Source organism: Leuresthes tenuis, unplaced genomic scaffold (assembly GCF_036924035.1).
Source record: "Leuresthes tenuis unplaced genomic scaffold, fLeuTen1.0.hap1 SCAF_18, whole genome shotgun sequence".
NCBI classification, from domain to species: Eukaryota; Metazoa; Chordata; class Actinopteri; order Atheriniformes; family Atherinopsidae; genus Leuresthes; species Leuresthes tenuis.
Window position 1 is genome coordinate 27,852,092 of NW_027325372.1, and position 19,449 is coordinate 27,871,540.

Sequence of the window (19,449 nt, forward strand, 5' to 3'; positions counted from 1 at the left end):
ATGTCCGACTATATTTGGTGAAAAGCAGGTGAAGCAAGGTCTGAATGCCCAACCTTACATCATCAAAAGCAGGAGTGCATGTGTTCGGCTACAAGAAGGTGTGAACGTCCAACCAAAGTTTGTAAAAAGCAGTTAAGAAAAGGTTCGAATATCCAACCATACATAATCAAAAGCGGGAGCAGAGCTGTTCGACTGCAAGTAGGTGTGAATGTCAGATCATAATTTGCAAAAAGCTGATGAGAAAGGGTGAGAATGCCCGACTATACACCATCAAATGCGGTAGCGGAGTTGTTCGGCTGTGAGTAGGTGTGAATCTCCAACCATAATTGCTGAAAAATGTGTTAGAAAAGGTAAAAATGCCGGTCCATACATAATCAAAATCGGGAGAGGTGGTGTTCAGTTGCAAGAAGGTCTAAATGTCCATCAATAATTGCTAGAAAACATGAAAGAAAATTTTCGAAAATCAAACCACACATGATCATAAGTGGGAGCGGAGTTGTTCGGCTGTGAGTAGGTTTGAATGTCCGACCATAATTGCTGAAAAATGTGTTAGAAAAGGTAAGAATGCCGGTCCATACATCATCAAAAGCGAGAGAGGTTGTGTTCGGCTGCAAGTAGGTGTGAATGTCCAGCCATAATTACTCACAAACGGGTAAGAAAAGGTAGTATTGCCAGACCATATATGATCAAAACAGGGAGCGGAGGTGGTTCAGCTGCAAGAAGGTTTGAATGTCCGACTAAAGTTCAAATATATTAACAAAAGCGGGAGGAGAGGTCTTCGGATGAGAGTGGTTGAAAATTTCCAACCATAATGTATAAAATGCGGTGAAAAAAAGGTGTGATGGAACACTAAAAGGTGGAGCGGAAGTGTTCGGCTGCAAGAAGGTGTGAATGTCCGACTATATTTGGTGAAAAGCAGGTGAAGCAAGGTCTGAATGCCCAACCTTACATCATCAAAAGCGAGAAAAGAGGTGTTTGGCTGCAAGAAGGCCATAGTTTGCCAAAAGCGGGTAAGGTGCGAATGTCCGACTAAATATCAACAAAATTTGGGGCGGAGGTCTTCGGATGCAAGTGGGTGTGAATGTCCGACTATATTTGGTGAAAAGCAGGTGAAGCAAGGTCTGAATGCCCAACCTTACATCATCAAAAGCGAGATCAGAGGTTTTTGGCTGCAAGAAGGCCATAGTTTGCCAAAAGCGGGTAAGGTGCGAATGACCGACTAAATATCAACAAAAGTGGGGGCGGAGGTCTTCGGATGCAAGTGGGTGTGAATATCCCACCATACAAGTATGGTGGAGAGGAAGCTGTGAATGGCCGACCATAGTAAAAGGCGGGTGAGAGAAGGTGCGAATGTCAAACCATACATAATCAAAACAGGGAGCGGAGGTGTTCTGCTGTAAGAAGGTGTGAATGTCCAACCATAGTTGGTAAAAAGCGGGTAAGAAAAGGTTAAAATACCCGACTGTACACAATCAATAGCGGGAGCGGAGTTGTTCGGCTACTAAAAGGTGTGAAAGTCCGACCATGGTTTGTAAAAAGCGGGTAAGAAAAGGTGCGAATGCCCGACAATGTATGATCAAAAGAGGGAGTGGAGGTTTTCGGCTGCAAGAAGGTCTGAATGTCCAACCATAATTTGTAAAAACCGGGGAAGAAAAGGCTCGAAAGCCCGGCTATACACCATCAAAAGTGGGAGCGGAGGTGTTCAGCTGCAAGACGGTCTGAATGTCCATCAATAATTGCTAGAAAACATGAAAGAAAATTTTCGAATATCAAACTGCACATGATCATAAGCGGGAGAGGAGGTGTTCAGCTGCAAGAAGGTGTGAATGTCTACCCATAATTACTGAAAAATGGGTAAGAAAAGGTGCGAATGCCTAACCATACATCATCAAAATAGGGAGCGGAGGTGTTCCGCTGTAAGACGGTGTGAATGTCCGACCATAGATGGTAAAAAGCGGGTAAGAAAAGGTTAAATTACCCGACTGTACACAATCAAAAGAGGGAGCGGAGTTGTTCAGCTAAGAGAAGGTGTGAAAGTCCGACCTTGGTTTGTAAAAAGCGGGTAAGAAAAAGTTCATATGCCCGAATATACACCATCAAAAGCGGAAGCAGAGGTGTTCGGCTGCAAGATATTGTGAACGTCCGACCAAAGTTTGTAAAAAGCAGTTAAGAAAAGGTTCGAATATCTAACCATACATAATCAAAAGCGGGAGCAGAGCTGTTCGACTGCAAGTAGGTGTGAATGTCAGATCATAATTTGCAAAAAGCTGATGAGAAAGGGTCAGAATGCCCGACTATACACCATCAAATGCGGTAGCGGAGTTGTTCGGCTGTGAGTAGGTGTGAATCTCCAACCATAATTGCTGAAAAATGTGTTAGAAAAGGTAAAAATGCCGGTCCATACATCATCAAAATCGGGAGAGGTGGTGTTCAGCTGCAAGAAGGTCTAAATGTCCATCAATAATTGCTAGAAAACATGAAAGAAAATTTTCGAAAATCAAACCACACATGATCATAAGTGGGAGAGGAGGTGTTCAGCTGCAAGACGGTGTGAATGTCCACCCATAATACCTGAAAAATGGGTAAAAAAAAGGTGCGAATGCCCAACCATACATCATCAAAAGCAGGAGTGCATGTGTTCGGCTACAAGAAGGTGTGAACGTCCAACCAAAGTTTGTAAAAAGCAGTTAAGAAAAGGTTCGAATATCATACCAAACATAATCAAAAGCAGGAGCAGAGCTGTTCGACTGCAAGTAGGTGTGAATGTCAGATCATAATTTGCAAAAAGGTGATGAGAAAGGGTGAGAATGCCCGACTATACACCATCAAATGCGGGAGCGGAGTTGTTCGGCTGTGAGTAGGTGTGAATCTCCGACCATAATTGCTGAAAAATGTGTTAGAAAAGGTAAGAATGCCGGTCCATACATCATCAAAAGCGAGAGAGGTTGTGTTCGGCTGCAAGTAGGTGTGACTGTCCAGCCAAATATTACTCACAAACGGGTAAGAAAAGGTACTATTGCCAGACCATATATGATCAAAACAGGGAGCGGAGGTGGTTCAGCTGCAAGAAGGTTTGAATGTCCGACTAAAGTTTGTAAAAAGCGGGTAAGACAAGGTGTGAATGCCCGACAATGTATGATCAAAAGAGGAGCGGAGGTTTTCGGCTGCAAGAAGGTCTGAATGTCCACCCATAATTACTGAAAAACGGGTAAGAAAAGGTGCGAAAGCCCAACCGCACATGATCATAAGTGGATGAGAAGGTGTTCGACTGCAAGTAGGTTTTAATGTAATCAATGTCTAGATAGATTTCAACAAAAAACAACGTTGTACTTTGCAGTAAAAGAAAGTGCACATCAAAAGTTTTAGGAATCCGAGAATAAGCTTATTTTCATGAGTTCTGCACGATTTCGGATTTTATGTATAAAATGAATTTCTTCACTCAAACTAAGTTAACACTGCTTTGTCCTTCATATGTACCCATTTCTACATATATTTCAAGCATAAACTTCCTCATATTACCCTGAATGAGAAAGAGCCACACTTGTGATTAAGCCATACCTCCCTTTTGAGGAGTTCTGCATGATTTGGGATTTTATCTATAAAATTAATTCCTTCACTCAAACTATGTTAAAACGGCTTTTACCTTCATATATATCAATGTCTCGATAGATTTAAACAAAAAAAAACAACGTTGTACTTTGCAATAAAAGAAAGAGCAAATCAAAAGTTTTAGGAATCCGAGAATAAGCTTATTTTCATGAGTTCTGCACGATTTCGGATTTTATGTATAAAATGAATTAATTCACTCAAACCAAGTTAAAACTGCTTTTTCCTTCATATTTATCAATGTCTAGATCGACTTCAACAAAGAACAACATTGTATTTTGCAGTAGAAGAAAGAGCAAAACTGAAGGATCAGGAATCCGAGAATAAGCTTCTTTTCATACGTTCTGCATGATATGGGATTTTATGTATAAAATGAATTCCTTCACTCAAACTAAGTTAACACTGCTTTGTCCTTCATATGTACCCATTTCTACATATATTTCAAGCATAAACTTCCTCATACTACCCTGAATGAGAAAGAACCACACTTGTGATTAAGCCATACGCCCCTTTTGAGGAGTTCTGCATGATTTGGGATTTTATCTATAAAATCAATTCCTTCACTCAAACTATGTTAAAACGGCTTTTACCTTCATATTTATCAATGTCTCGATAGATTTAAACAAAAAAAACAACGTTGTACTTTGCAGTAAAAGAAAGAGCTAATCAAAAGTTTTAGGAATCCGAGAATAAGCTTATTTATATGAGTTCTGCACGATTTCGGATTTTATGTATAAAATGAATTAATTCACTCAAACCAAGTTAAAACTGCTTTTTCCTTCATATTTATCAATGTCTAGATCGACTTCAACAAAGAACAACATTGTATTTTGCAGTAGAAGAAAGAGCAACACTGAAAGATCAGGAATCCGAGAATAAGCTTATTTTCTTATGGGCAAGTAGGAACTGCTTTGTCCTTCATATTTATCAATGTGTAGATGGATTTCAACTTCTTCTACTGCAAAGTCCAATGTTTTTCTTTGTAGAAGTCGATCTAGACATTGATGAATATGGAAGGACAAAGCAGTTTTAACTTGGTTTGAGCAAAGCAATTCATTTTATAGCAAAATCCGAAATCGTGCAGAACTCATGAAAGCAGGCTTATACTCGGATTCCTGAAACTAGATTTGCTCTTTCTTTTACTGCAAAGTACAACGTTGTTTTTTTGTTTAAATATTTCTAGACATGGTAAATATGAAGGACAAATCAGTTTTAACATAGTTTGAGTGAAGTAATGCATTTTATAAGCAAAATCCCAAATCATGCAGAACTCACGAAATGCTTTTTCTCGCTTTTCACTGCTTTTTACAAACTTTGGTCGGACGTTCACACCTTCTTGCATCCGAACACCTCCGCTTCCGCTTTTGATGATGTATATTCGGGCATTTGAACCTTTTTTTACCCGCTTTTTAAAAACCATTGTCGGACTTTCACACCTTCTTGCAGCCGAACACCACCTCTCCCGCTTTTGATGATGTATGGTCCAGTATTCTTACCTTTTCTAACACATTTTTCAGCAATTATGGTCGGACATTCACATCTACTCACAGCTGGACACCTCCGCTCCCGCTTTTGATCATACAATGTCGGGACATCGCTCCTTGTCTTACCAGCTTTTTACAAACTTTAGTCGAACATTCACACCTTCTTGCAGCTGAACACCTCCGCTCCCGCTTTTGATGATGTATAGTCGGGCTTTCGAGCCTTTTCTTACCCGGTTTTTACAAATTATGGTTGGACATTCAGACCTTGCAGCCGAACACCTCCGCTCTCTCTTTTGATCATACATTGTTGGGCATTCGCACCTTGTCTTACCCGCTTTTTACAAACTATAGTCAGACATTAACACCTTGCAGCTGAACCTCTGCTCCCTGTTTTGATCATGTATGGTCTGGCAATACTACCTTTTCTTCCCCCGTTTGTGAGTAATTATGGCTGGACATTCACACCTACTTGCAGTCGAACAGCTCTGCTCCCGCTTTTGATTATGTTTGGTTGGATATTCGAACCTTTTCTTAACTGCTTTTTACAAACCATGGTCGGACTTTCACACCTTCTTGTAGCCGAACAACTCCGCTCCCGCTATTGATTGTGTACAGTCGGGTATTTTAACCTTTTCTTACCCGCTTTTTACCAACTATGGTCGGACATTCACACCGTCTTACAGCGGAACACCTCCGCTCCCGCTTTTTATGGTGTATAGTCGGGCATTCGAACCTTTTCTTACCCGCTATTTACAAACTATGGTAGGACATTCAAACCTTCGTGTATCCGAAAACCTCCGCTCTCTCTTTTGATCATACATTGTCGGACATTCGCACCTTTTCTTACCCGCTTTTTACAAAACATGGTCGGACTGTCACACCTTCTTGTAGCCGAACACATCCGCTCCCGCTATTGATTGTGTACAGTCGGGTATTTTAACCTTTTCTTACCCGCTTTTTACCAAGTATGGTCGGACATTCACACCTTCGTACAGCGGAACACCTCCGCTCCCTCTTTTGATGGTGTATGTTCGGGCATTCAAACCTTTTCTTACCCGCTTTTTCCAAACTATGGTCAGCTATTCACAGCTTCCTCTCCACCATACTTGTATGGTGGGATATTCACACCCACTTGCATCCGAAAACCTCCGCCCCAAATTTTGTTGATATTCAGTCGGACATTCGCACCTTACCCGCTTTTGGCAAACTATGGCCTTCTTGCAGCCTAACAACTCTGATCTTGCTTTTGATGATGTAAGGTTGGGCATTCAGACCTTGCTTCACCTGCTTTTCACCAAATATAGTCGGACATTCACACCTTCTTGCAGCCGAACACTTCCGCTCCACCTTTTAGTGTTCTATCACACCTTTTTTTTCACCGCATTTTATACATTATGGTTGGAAATTTTCAACCACTTTCATCCGAAGACCTCTCCTCCCGCTTTTGTTAATATATTTGAACTTTAGTTTGACATTCAAACCTTCTTGCAGCTGAACCACCTCCGCTCCCTGTTTTGATCATATATGGTCTGGCAATACTACCTTTTCTTACCCGTTTGTGAGTAATTATGGCTGGACATTCACACCTACTTGCAGCCGAACACAACCTCTCTCGCTTTTGATGATGTATGGACCGGCATTTTTACCTTTTCTAACACATTTTTCAGCAATTATGGTCGGAGATTCACACCTACTCACAGCCGAACAACTCCGCTCCCGCATTTGATGATGTATAGTCGGGCATTCTCACCCTTTCTCATCAGCTTTTTGCAAATTATGATCTGACATTCACACCTACTCTCAGTCGAACAGCTCTGCTCCCGCTTTTGATTATGTTTGGTTGGATATTCGAACCTTTTCTTAACTTCTTTTTACATATTTTGGTTGGACGTTCACACCTTCTTGTAGCCAAACACTTCCACTCCTGCTTTTGATGATGTATGGTTGGGCATTCACACCTTTTTTTTGCCCATTTTTCAGGAATTATGGGTGGACATTCACACCTTGCAGCTGAACACCTCCTATCCCACTTATGATCATGTGCGGTTTGATTTTCGAAAAGTTTCTTTCATGTTTTCTAGCAATTATTAATGGACATGTAGACCTTCTTGCAGCTGAACACCTCCGCTCCCGCTTTTGATCATACATTGTCAGGCATTCGCACCTTGTCTTACCCACTTTTTACAAACTTTAGTCGAACAGTCACACCTTTTTGCAGCCGAACACCACCTCTACCGCTTTTGATGATGTATGGTCCAGCATTCTTACCTTTTCCAACACATTCTTCAGCAATTATGGTCGGATATTCACACCTACTCAGAGCCGAACACCTCCGCTCCCGCAGTTGATGGTCTATAGTCGGGCATTCTACAGCGGAAAAGACTCATTCTTATGTTTGGTTAGATATTCAAACCTTTTCTTAACTGCTTTTTACAAAATTTGGTCGGACGTTCACAGTATCTTGCAGCCGAACACCTCCGCTTCCGCTTTTGATGGTGTATATTCGGGCATACGAACCTTTTCTTACCCACTTTTTACAAACCAAGGTCGGACTTTCACACCTTCTCTTAGCTGAACAACTCCGCTCCCTCTTTTGATTGTGTACAGTCGGGTAATTTAACCTTTTCTTACCCGCTTTTTACCATCTATGGTCGGACATTCACACCGTCTTACAGCGGAACAACTCCGCTCCCTCTTTTGATGATGTATGGTTAGGCATTCGCACCTTTTCTTACCCATTTTTCAGTAATTATGGGTAGACCTTCTTGCAGCTGAAATCCTCCTCTCCTGCTTATGATCATGTGCAGTTTGATATTTGAAAATTTTCTTTCATGTTTTCTAGCAATTATTGATGGACATTCAGACCGTCTTGAAGCTGAACACCTCCGCTCCCACTTTTGATGGTGTATAGTCGGGCTTTCGAGCCTTTTCTTCCCCGGTTTTTACAAATTATGGTTGGACATTCAGACCTTCTTGCAGCCGAAAACCTCCACTCCCTCTTTTGATCATACATTGTCGGGCATTCGCACCTTTTCTTACCCGCTTTTTACAAACCATGGTCGGACTTTCACACCTTCTTGTAGCCGAACAACTCTGCTCCCGCTATTGATTGTGTACAGTCGGGTATTTTAACCTTTTCTTACCCGCTTTTTACCAACTATTGTTGGACATTCACACCGTCTTACAGCGGAACACCTGCGCTCCCTCTTTTGATGGTGTATGTTCGGGCACTCGAACCTTTTCTTACCCGCTTTTTACAAACTATGGTCAGACATTCAAACCTTCTTGTAGCCGAACACATCCACTCCTGCTTTTGATGATGGGTATTCAAACCTACTTGTTGCCCGATTTTCATTAATTATGGGTGGACATACACACCTTGTCGCAGCCAAACACCTCCGCTCCCTGTTTTGATCATGTATGATTGGACATTCGCACCTTTTCTCACCCGCTTTTTACTATGGTCGGCCATTCACAGCTTCCTCTCCACCATACTTGTATGGTGGGATATTCACACCCACTTGCATCCGAAGACATCCGCCCCCACTTTTGTTGATATTTAGTCGGTCATTCGCAGCTTACCCGCTTTTGGCAAACTATGGCCTTCTTGCAGCCAAACACCTCTGATCTCGTTTTTGATGATGTAAGGTTGGGCATTCAGACCTTGCTTCACCTGCTTTTCACCAAATATAGTCGAACAGTCACACCTTCTTGCAGCCGAACACTTCTGCTCCATCTTTTAGTGTTCTATGGGGTATTCACACCTTTTTTTTCACCGCATTTTATTGATTATGGTTGGAAATTCTCACCCACTCTTATCCGAAGACCTCTCCTCCTGCTTTTGTTAATATATAGTCGAGCATTCAAACCTTTTCTTACCCGCTTTTTACAAATTATGGTCGAACATTCACACCTACTTGCAGCCGAACACCTCCGCTCCCGCTTTTGATGGTGTATAGTCGGGCTTTCGAGCCTTTTCTTCCCCGGTTTTTACAAATTATGGTTGTATATTCAGACCTTGCAGCCGAAAACCTCCGCTCCCTCATTTGATCATACATTGTCAGGCATTCGCACCTTGTCTTACCCGCTTTTTATAAACTTTAGTCAGACATTCACACCTTGCAGCTGAACCACCTCCGCTCCCTGTTTTGATAATGTATGGTCTGGCAATACTACCTTTTCTTACCGGTTTGTGAGTAATTATGGCTGGACATTCACACCTACTTGCAGCCGAACACCACTTTTCCCGCTTTTGATGATGTATGGTCCGGCATTCTTGTCTTTTCTAACACATTTTTCAGCAATTATGGTCGGAGATTCACACCTACTTGCAGTCGAACAGCTCTGCTCCCGCTTTTGATTATGTTTGGTTGGATATTCGAAACTTTTCTTCACTGCTTTTTACAAACTTTGGTCGGACGTTCACACCTTCTCTCAGCCGAACACCTCCGCTTCCGCTTTTGATGGTATATATTCGGGCATTCGAACCTTTTCTTACCCGCTTTTTACAAACCATGGTCGGACTTTCACACCTTTTTGTAGCCGAACAACTCCGCTCCCGCTATTGATTGTGTACAGTCGGGTATTTTAACCTTTTCTTACCCGCTTTTTACCAACTATTGTTGGACATTCACACCGTCTTACAGCGGAACACCTCCGCTCCCTCTTTTGATGGTGTATGTTCGGGAATTCGAACCTTTTCTTACCGGCATTTTACGAACTATGGTCGGACATTCAAACCTTCTTTTAGCCGAACACATCCACTCCTGCTTTTGATGATGTATGGTTGAGCATTCGCACCTTTTCTTACCCATTTTTTACAAACTATGGTCGGACATTCACACCTTCTTGCAGCTGAACACCTCCTCTCCCGCTTATGATGATGTGTGGTTTGATATTCGAAAATTTTCTTTCATGTTTTCTAGCAATTATTGATGGACATTCAGACCTTCTTGCAGCTGAACACCTCCGCTCCCGCTTTTGATGATGTATAGTCGGGCTTTCGAGCCTTTTCTTCCCCGGTTTTTACAAAATTATTGTTGGACATTCAGACCTTCTTGCAGCCGAAAACCTCCGCTCCCTCTTTTGATCATACATTGTCGGGCATTCGCACCTTCTCTTACCCGCTTTTTACAAACCAGGGTCGGACTTTCACACCTTTTAGTAGCCGAACAACTCCGCTCCCGCTATTTATTGTGTACAGTCGGGTATTTTCACCTTTTCTTACCCGCTTTTTACCAACTATGGTCAGACATTCACACCTTCTTACAGTGGAACACCTCCGCTTCCTCTTTTGATGGTGTATGTTCGGGCATTCGAACCTTTTCTTACCCGCTTTTTACAAACTATGGTCGGACATTAAAACCTTCTTGTAGCCGAACACATCCACTCCTGCTTTTGATGATGTATGGTTGGGCATTCGTACCTTTTCTTACCCATTTTGCAGTAATTATGGGTGGACATTCACACCTTTTTGCATTTTAACACCTCCTCTCCCGCTTATGATCATGTGCGGTTTGATATTCGAAAATTCTCTTCCATGTTTTCTAGCAATTATTGATGGACATTCAGACCTTCTTGCAGCTGAACACCTCCGCTCTAGCTGTTGATGGTGTATAGTCGGGCTTTCGAGCCTTTTCTTCCCCGATTTTTACAAATTATGGATGGACATTCAGACCTTCTTTCAGCCGAAAACCTCCACTCCCTCTTTTGATCATACATTGTCGGGCATTCGCACCTTTTCTTACCCGCTTTTTACAATTCATGGTCGGACTTTCACACCTTTTAGTAGCGGAACAACTCTGCTCCCGCTATTGATTCTGTACAATAGGGTATTTTAACCTTTTCTTACCTGCTTTTTGCCAATTATGGTTGGACATTCACACCTTCTTACAGCGGAACACCTCCGCTCCCTCCTTTGATGGTGTATGTTCGGGCATTCAAACCTTTTCTTACCCGCTTTTTACAAACTATGGTCAGACATTCAAACCTTCTTGTAGCCGAACACATCCACTCCTGCTTTTGATGATGGGTATTCAAACCTACTTGTTGCCCGCTTTTCATTAATTATGGGTGGACATACACACCTTGTCGCAGCCAAACACCTCCGCTCCCTGTTAGGATCATGTATGGTTGGGCATTCGTACCTTTTCTTACCCATTTTGCAGTAATTATGGGTGGACATTCACACCTTCTTGCATTTGAACACCTCCTCTCCCGCTTATGATCATGTGCGGTTTGATATTCGAAAATTCTCTTCCATGTTTTCTAGCAATTATTGATGGACATTCAGACCTTCTTGCAGCTGAACACCTACGCTCCAGCTGTTGATGGTGTATAGTCGGGCTTTCGAGCCTTTTCTTCCCAGATTTTTACAAAATATGGATGGACATTCAGACCTTGTTTCAGCCGAAAACCTCCGCTCCCTCTTTTGATCATACATTGTCGGGCATTCGCACCTTTTCTTACCCGCTTTTTACAAACCATGGTCGGACTTTCACACCTTTTAGTAGCGGAACAACTCTGCTCCCGCTATTGATTGTGTACAATCGGGTATTTTAACCTTTTCTTACCTGCTTTTTGCCAACTATGGTCGGACATTCACACCTTCTTACAGCGGAACACCTCCGCTCCCTCCTTTGATGGTGTATGTTCGGGCATTCAAACCTTTTCTTACCCGCTTTTTAAAAACTATGGTCAGACATTCACACCTTCTTGCAGCCGAACACTTCCGCTCTACCTTTTAGTGTTCGATGGGGTATTCACACCTTTTTTTTCACCGCATTTTATAGATTATGGTTGTAAATTCTCACCCACTCTTATCCGAAGACCTCTCCTCCTGCTTTGGTTAATATATAGTCGGGCATTCGAACCTTTTCTTACCCGCTTTTTACAAATTATGGTCGAACATTCACACCTACTTGCAGCCGAACACCTCCGCTCCCGCTTTTGATGGTGTATAGTCGGGCTTTCGAGCCTTTTCTTCCCCGGTTTTTACAAATTATGGTTGGACATTCAGACCTTGCAGTCGAAAACCTCCGCTCCCTCTTTTGATCATACATTGTCAGGCATTCGCACCTACTTGCAGCCGAATACTTCCGCTCCACCTTTTAGTGATGTATGGTTGGCATTTGCACCTTTTCTTACCCTTTCTTACCCTACTGATTGCTTAAGATTAAGTTGTTTTTTCTCAAACTACAACATTTTTTTAATTGTTGAAACTTGATTTGAAGTGGATAAATAAGGAGGACAAACAGTTTTAAGTCAGGCTAATAGAAGGAATTCATTTTATAGCAAAATCTGTATTTCGTCATATGTCGAGAGATGCTTATTGCTGAAGAAGTACAAAGTACAACGTTGTTTATCGTTGATAAATAACTTGATTAGACATGAATAAATATGAAGGACAAAGCAGTCTTAACTTGGTTAGAGTTAAGGAATTCGTTTTATAGGAGAATCCGAATTCGTGCATAACTCGTAAAATAGAGCTTATTTTCGGATTCCTGAAGAATGAGTCTGGTTCTTTCTCATAATACAAAGTTTGTTGTTTATTGTTGAAACTTCATCAGAAGTGAAGAAATAAATGAATGCCTATCAACAAATGTGGGATCTAAACTCTAGTGCTTCCTCTAAAATAATTTCCTTTCTCAATTCAGAAATGTGTGTGTGTAAGTCACAACACCCGTGACACCAAAACGGCTTTCTTTTCTCTCTTTTCTCTACACTCTGCACTGTGAGCACACACACCAAATCAGAAAGGCTTTTTTCTCTCTTTTCTACATTATGGACTGTGGGGACACAAAACCGCTCTCTCTTTTTTTTTTTGATTGTGTGCCAGGGCGTTGTCTCACGTATTAGATTATGCTTACGATACGAATGGGTTTATCAGTCACATCAGAATCCATACATACTGATCCTCCCGTAATAAAATGGTCGGATCTTATCAAACACACTTTGTTTCTTGTGACAATCAAGTCAGCGAAACAGCGTATACACGTCAAGACACTGAATCAAGTTTGCCACAAGAACTCATAAGTTTGGCAGTATTGCTCTGCCGTCAGCAATCATACACCCATTTTATTTTCGTGAGACATGTGCAGGCACCTGTTCATCTACTGTTCTATCACTATGAATTAGTTTATCTATTATTAATAAGGATACTTCTACAACTACTATCAAAGTATGTCCAGACTTCTTATGTTGTCAGTTGCTATATATGAATAAGTGGGTAGCTACTGACAAGCATTAAGCATGTCACACAGCCCAAACATATAACATTTCAGGACACACCACACAGTTAACAACCACAGTGAAGTGTCAAAGCCCAAACATGTAACATTCAACAGTACACTTACACAACACATTCAAATCAAACAGTCAGACAACATACAAGAACATATACCCCAGCCGGCATTGCTCCCTGCCTATTTTCCTACAGCTCACTATGTGTGCGCACACCTTTATTCACAAACTCTTCAACTTATACTCTTTTACCAAAGCTGCTACAGCTCGATTGGCCGAATACCCTTAGATCCTATTTCGGTGAATTTGACATCTGCCTTACATGTAACAGATTAGCGGTTTAGCAGTTTTAATTTAGTTTGAGTGAAGGAATTCATTTTATAGCAAAATCCGAAATCGTGAAGAACTCGTGAAAGTAAGCTTATTCTCGGATTCCTGAAACTTTAGATTTGCTCTTTCTTTTACTGCAAAGTACAACGTTGTTTTTTTTTTTGTTTAAATCTTTCTAGATATGGTAAATATGAAGGACAAAGCAGTTTTAACATAGTTTGAGTGAAGGAATTCATTTTATAGATAAAATCCCAAGAGTCTGCTGAGAAAAGAGAGTGAATGCGAAGTAGACTTTAACACGGCTCTGGGAGCGAGCCGAGTGTGGGCTGACCGGGAGAATTGCTTGAAAGAAACGCGACACCGAATGAGCGGTCAGAACAAAGCCTCAATACGGTGTTCCCGTGGTGTTTTTGTTGCTGCCTTGTCGATTGCACAGGGGCAAGCGTTTCAACCAAGCAACGCTCACCATTGGGAAGGTGGCTATGGCAACTAGCCTGATGCCCTGCTCCCGCAGTGACGGATAATCGTACTCTGGTTTCTCTTCATAACATACAAGTCTTTCGCCTTTTACTAAAGACTTTCGTGGAGAGCAGCACTAATGAGTTGTTTCTATTTTTGGCAGGCTTTACCTTTGCGGGTGAAGCCCTTTCTGTCTGTGCAAAAGAAATCTTGTTACTGTGCAGAGTGACTTCTCTGAGTAGAGTCGCCTTACTTGTTGCGATTGTGCCGATGTTCGAAGCTGGAGTGCAAAGTTGTTGCTTGAATGGTGCTTGCTGGAGCATGCGGGAGTGCAAAGTTATACCATTTAAAAGGGCTGAAGAGTGCTCAGTAAAGCGGGTGGGCGGAGGTGCAACGTGACACTCTGGCCACCTATGGCCATAAAAAGAACACTGCTACAAGTGCGCATTGTGCCAGCAAGGGCCCTCGGACCTGAAACAGTGGACAGTTATCGCTTCTCGGCCTTTTGGCTAAGATCAAGTGTAGTATCTGTTCTTATCAGTTTAATATGTCCTCTATACGAGGACTACATATTAAATGGATTTTTAAGAATAGGAGTTGAAAAAGAAGCTTGCTCCGTTCACTCCAAGCATCGACCCGGTACTGCAGTGCCGCTGGGAACGGTGCGCTCTTCTCTGCTCTTGTGAAAAAGCAAACAGCGGTGCAGGATGGAAGTTTCAGGGAGCCCAAGATGAAACTTTCTTTTAATCTGCTGAGAAAAGAGAGTGAATGCGAAGTAGACTTTAACACAGCTCTGGGAGCGAGCCGAGTGTGGGCTAACCGGGAGAATTGCTTGAAAGAAACGCGACACCGAATGAGTGGTCAGAACAAAGCCTCAATACGGTGTTCCCGTGGTGTTTGTGGCTGCCTTGTCTTTTGCACAGAGTAAAAGACAAGGCAGCCATCGAATAGGGCCCGATTGTTCCTACTTGGTCAGCCGAGGAGCAAGGGGGGGGAGCAAGCGTCTCAACCAAGCAAATCTCACCAAGTAGGAACAATCGGGCCCTATTCGATGGCTGCAACACCTGAAAGAGATATTGATGCGAGACCCGATCAAAAGCTTTTTCAAAGTCTAAATTTAAGATGACAAGCCGGGTGTTTCTGTCTCTAGCGTAATCAATGATGTCTCGAATCAGTACGAGGCTGTCGGTGAGTTGTCTCTCTGAGATGGCACAAGCCTGGTCTGGGTGAATTACCTCCTCTAAAACAGAGGACATCCGTGTCGTTAAAACCTTGCTAAAAAGTTTACAGTCAAAGTTTAAAAGTGTGATGGGCCTCCAATTCTTTAGGTCAGTCTTATCATTTTTATCAGAAGTGAAGAAATAAATGAATGCCTATCAACAAATGTGGGATCTAAACTCTAGTGCTTCCTCTAAAATAATTTCCTTTCACAATTTAGAAATGTGTGTGTGTAAGTCACAACACCCGTGACACCAAAACGGCTTTCTTTTCTCTACACTCTGCACTATGAGCACACACACCAAATCAGAAAGGCTTTTTTCTCTCTTTTCTACATTATGGACTGTGGGGACACAAAACCGCTCTCTCTTTTTTTTTTTGATTGTGTGCCAGGGCGTTGTCTCACGTATTAGATTATGCTTACGATACGAATGGGTTTATCAGTCACATCAGAATCCATACATACTGATCCTCCCGTAATAAAATGGTCGGATCTTATCAAACACACTTTGTTTCTTGTGACAATCAAGTCAGCGAAACAGCGTATACACGTCAAGACACTGAATCAAGTTTGCCACAAGAACTCATAGGTTTGGCAGTATTGCTCTGCTGTCAGCAATCATACACCCATTTTATTTTCGTGAGACATGTGCAGGCACCTGTTCATCTACTGTTCTATCACTATGAATTAGTTTATCTATTATTAATAAGGATACTTCTACAACTACTATCAAAGTATGTCCAGACTTCTTATGTTGTCAGTTGCTATATATGAATAAGTGGGTAGCTACTGACAAGCATTAAGCATGTCACACAGCCCAAACATATAACATTTCAGGACACACCACACAGTTAACAACCACAGTGAAGCGTGTCAAAGCCCAAACATGTAACATTCAACAGGACACTTACACAACACATTCAAATCAAACAGTCAGACAACATACAAGAACATATACCCCAGCCGGCATTGCTCCCTGCCTATTTTCCTACAGCTCACTATGTGTGCGCACACCTTTATTCACAAACTCTTCAACTTATACTCTTTTACCAAAGCTGCTACAGCTCGATTGGCCGAATACCCTTAGATCCTATTTCGGTGAATTTGACATCTGCCTTACATGTAACAGATTAGCGGTTTAGCAGTTTTAATTTAGTTTGAGTGAAGGAATTCATTTTATAGCAAAATCCGAAATCGTGAAGAACTCATGAAAGTAAGCTTATTCTCGGATTCCTGAAACTTTAGATTTGCTATTTCTTTTACTGCAAAGTACAACGTTGGTTTTTTTGTTTAAATCTTTCAAGACATGGTAAATATGAAGGACAAAGCAGTTTTAACATAGTTTGAGTGAATTTATTCATTTTATTGATAAAATCCCAAGAGTCTGCTGAGAAAAGAGAGTGAATGCGAAGTAGACTTTAACACGGCTCTGGGAGCGAGCCGAGTGCGGGCTAACCGGGAGAATTGCTTGAAAGAAACGCGACACCGAATGAGCGGTCAGAACAAAGCCTCAATACGGGATTCTCGTGGTGTTTTTGTTGCTGCCTTGTCTTTTGCACAGAGTAAAAGACAAGGCAGCCATCGAATAGGGCCCGATTGTTCCTACTTGGTCAGCCGAGGAGCAAGGGGGGGAGCAAGCGTCTCAACCAAGCAAAGCTCACCATGGGGAAGGTGGCTATGGCAACTAGCCTGATGCCCTGCTCCCGCAGTGACGGATAATCGTACTCTGGTTTCTCTTCATAACATACAAGTCTTTCGCCTTTTACTAAAGACTTCCGTGGAGAGCAGCACTAATGAGTTGTTTCTATTATTGGCAGGCTTTACCTTTGCGGGTGAAGCCCTTTCTGTCTGTGCAAAAGAAATCTTGCTACTTTGCAGAGTGACTTCTCTGAGTAGAGTCGCCTTACTTGTTGCGACTGTGCCGATGTTCGAAGCTGGAGTGCAAAGTTGTTGCTTGAATGGTGCTTGCTGGAGCATGCGGGAGTGCAAAGTTATACCATTTAAAAGGGCTGAAGAGTGCTCAGTGCAGCGGGTGGGCGGAGGGGCAACGTGACACTCTGGCCACCTATGGCCATAAAAAGAACACTGCTACAAGTGCGCATTGTGCCAGCAAGGGCCCTCGGACCTGAAACAGTGGACAGTTATCGCTTCTCGGCCTTTTGGCTAAGATCAAGTGTAGTATCTGTTCTTATCAGTTTAATATGTCCTCTATACGAGGACTACATATTAAATGGATTTTTAAGAATAGGAGTTGAAAAAGAAGCTTGCTCCGTTCACTCCAAGCATCGACCCGGTACTGCAGTGCCGCTGGGAACGGTGCGCTCTTCTCTGCTCTTGTGAAAAAGCAAACAGCGGTGCAGGATTGAAGTTTCAGGGAGCCCAAGATGAAACTTTCTTTTAATCTGCTGAGAAAAGAGAGTGAATGCGAAGTAGACTTTAACACAGCTCTGGGAGCGAGCCGAGTGTGGGCTAACCGGGAGAATTGCTTGAAAGAAACGCGACACCGAATGAGTGGTCAGAACAAAGCCTCAATACGGTGTTCCCGTGGTGTTTGTGGCTGCCTTGTCTTTTGCACAGAGTAAAAGACAAGGCAGCCATCGAATAGGGCCCGATTGTTCCTACTTGGTCAGCCGAGGAGCAAGGGGGGGGGAGCAAGCGTCTCAACCAAGCAAATCTCACCAAGTAGGAACAATCGGGCCCTATTCGATGGCTGCAACACCTGAAAGAGATATTGATGCGAGACCCGATCAAAAGCTTTTTCAAAGTCTAAATTTAAGATGACAAGCCGGGTGTTTCTGTCTCTAGCGTAATCAATGATGTCTCGAATCAGTACGAGGCTGTCGGTGAGTTGTCTCTCTGAGATGGCACAAGCCTGGTCTGGGTGAATTACCTCCTCTAAAACAGAGGACATCCGTGTCGTTAAAACCTTGCTAAAAAGTTTACAGTCAAAGTTTAAAAGTGTGATGGGCCTCCAATTCTTTAGGTCAGTCTTATCATTTTTATCAGAAGTGAAGAAATAAATGAATGCCTATCAACAAATGTGGGATCTAAACTCTAGTGCTTCCTCTAAAATAATTTCCTTTCACAATTTAGAAATGTGTGTGTGTAAGTCACAACACCCGTGACACCAAAACGGCTTTCTTTTCTCTACACTCTGCACTATGAGCACACACACCAAATCAGAAAGGCTTTTTTCTTTCTTTTCTACATTATGGACTGTGGGGACACAAAACCGCTCTCTCTTTTTTTTTTTATCGTGTGCCAGGGCGTTGTCTCACGTATTAGATTGTGCTTAAGATACGAATGGGTTTATCAGTCACATCAGAATCCATACATACTGATCCTCCCGTAATAAAATGGTCGGATCTTATCAAACACACTTTGTTTCTTGTGACAATCAAGTCAGCGAAACAGCGTATACACGTCAAGACACTGAATCAAGTTTGCCACAAGAACTCATAAGTTTGGCAGTATTGCTCTGCCGTCAGCAATCATACACCCATTTTATTTTCGTGAGACATGTGCAAGCACCTGTTCATCTACTGTTCTATCACTATGAATTAGTGATCTATTATCAATAAGGATACTTCTACAACTACTATCAAAGTATGTCCGGACTTCTTACGTTGTCAGTTGCTATATATGAATAAGTGGGTAGCTACTGACAAGCATTAAGCATGTCACACAGCCCAAACATATAACATTTCAGGACACACCACACAGTTAACAACCACAGTGAAGCGTGTCAAAGCCCAAACATGTAACATTCAACAGGACACTTACACAACACATTCAAATCAAACAGTCAGACAACATACAAGAACATATACCCCAGCCGGCATTGCTCCCTGCCTATTTTCGTACAGCACACTATGTGTGCGCACACCTTTATTCACAAACTCTTCAACTTATACTCTTTTACCGAAGCTGCTACAGCTCGATTGGCCGAATACCCTTTGATCCTATTTCGGTGAATTTGACATCTGCCTTACATATAACAGATTAGCGGTTTAGCAGTTTTAATTTAGTTTGAGTTGTTTTTTTTGTTTAAATCTTTCTAGACATGGTAAATATTAAGGACAAAGCAGTTTTCACATAGTTTGAGTGAAG

At 42.2% G+C, this 19,449-nt stretch overlaps 4 non-coding genes across 4 annotated transcripts; all 4 read left to right on the forward strand.

Moving 5' to 3' along the window:
• The first annotated feature begins 14,187 nt into the window (after positions 1 to 14,187).
• LOC140275733 (U5 spliceosomal RNA) lies at positions 14,188 to 14,301 on the forward strand. Its single transcript, XR_011908452.1, has one exon. It is a non-coding gene; the product is annotated as a U5 spliceosomal RNA (small nuclear RNA).
• Positions 14,302 to 14,609: 308 nt separating this feature from the next.
• LOC140276041 (U2 spliceosomal RNA) lies at positions 14,610 to 14,793 on the forward strand. Its single transcript, XR_011908732.1, has one exon. It is a non-coding gene; the product is annotated as a U2 spliceosomal RNA (small nuclear RNA).
• A 2,267-nt stretch (positions 14,794 to 17,060) lies between these two features.
• Positions 17,061 to 17,174, forward strand: LOC140276338 (U5 spliceosomal RNA). The gene has a single exon (XR_011908940.1). It is a non-coding gene; the product is annotated as a U5 spliceosomal RNA (small nuclear RNA).
• Positions 17,175 to 17,482: 308 nt separating this feature from the next.
• Positions 17,483 to 17,666, forward strand: LOC140276043 (U2 spliceosomal RNA). Its single transcript, XR_011908733.1, has one exon. It is a non-coding gene; the product is annotated as a U2 spliceosomal RNA (small nuclear RNA).
• Positions 17,667 to 19,449: the final 1,783 nt, after the last annotated feature.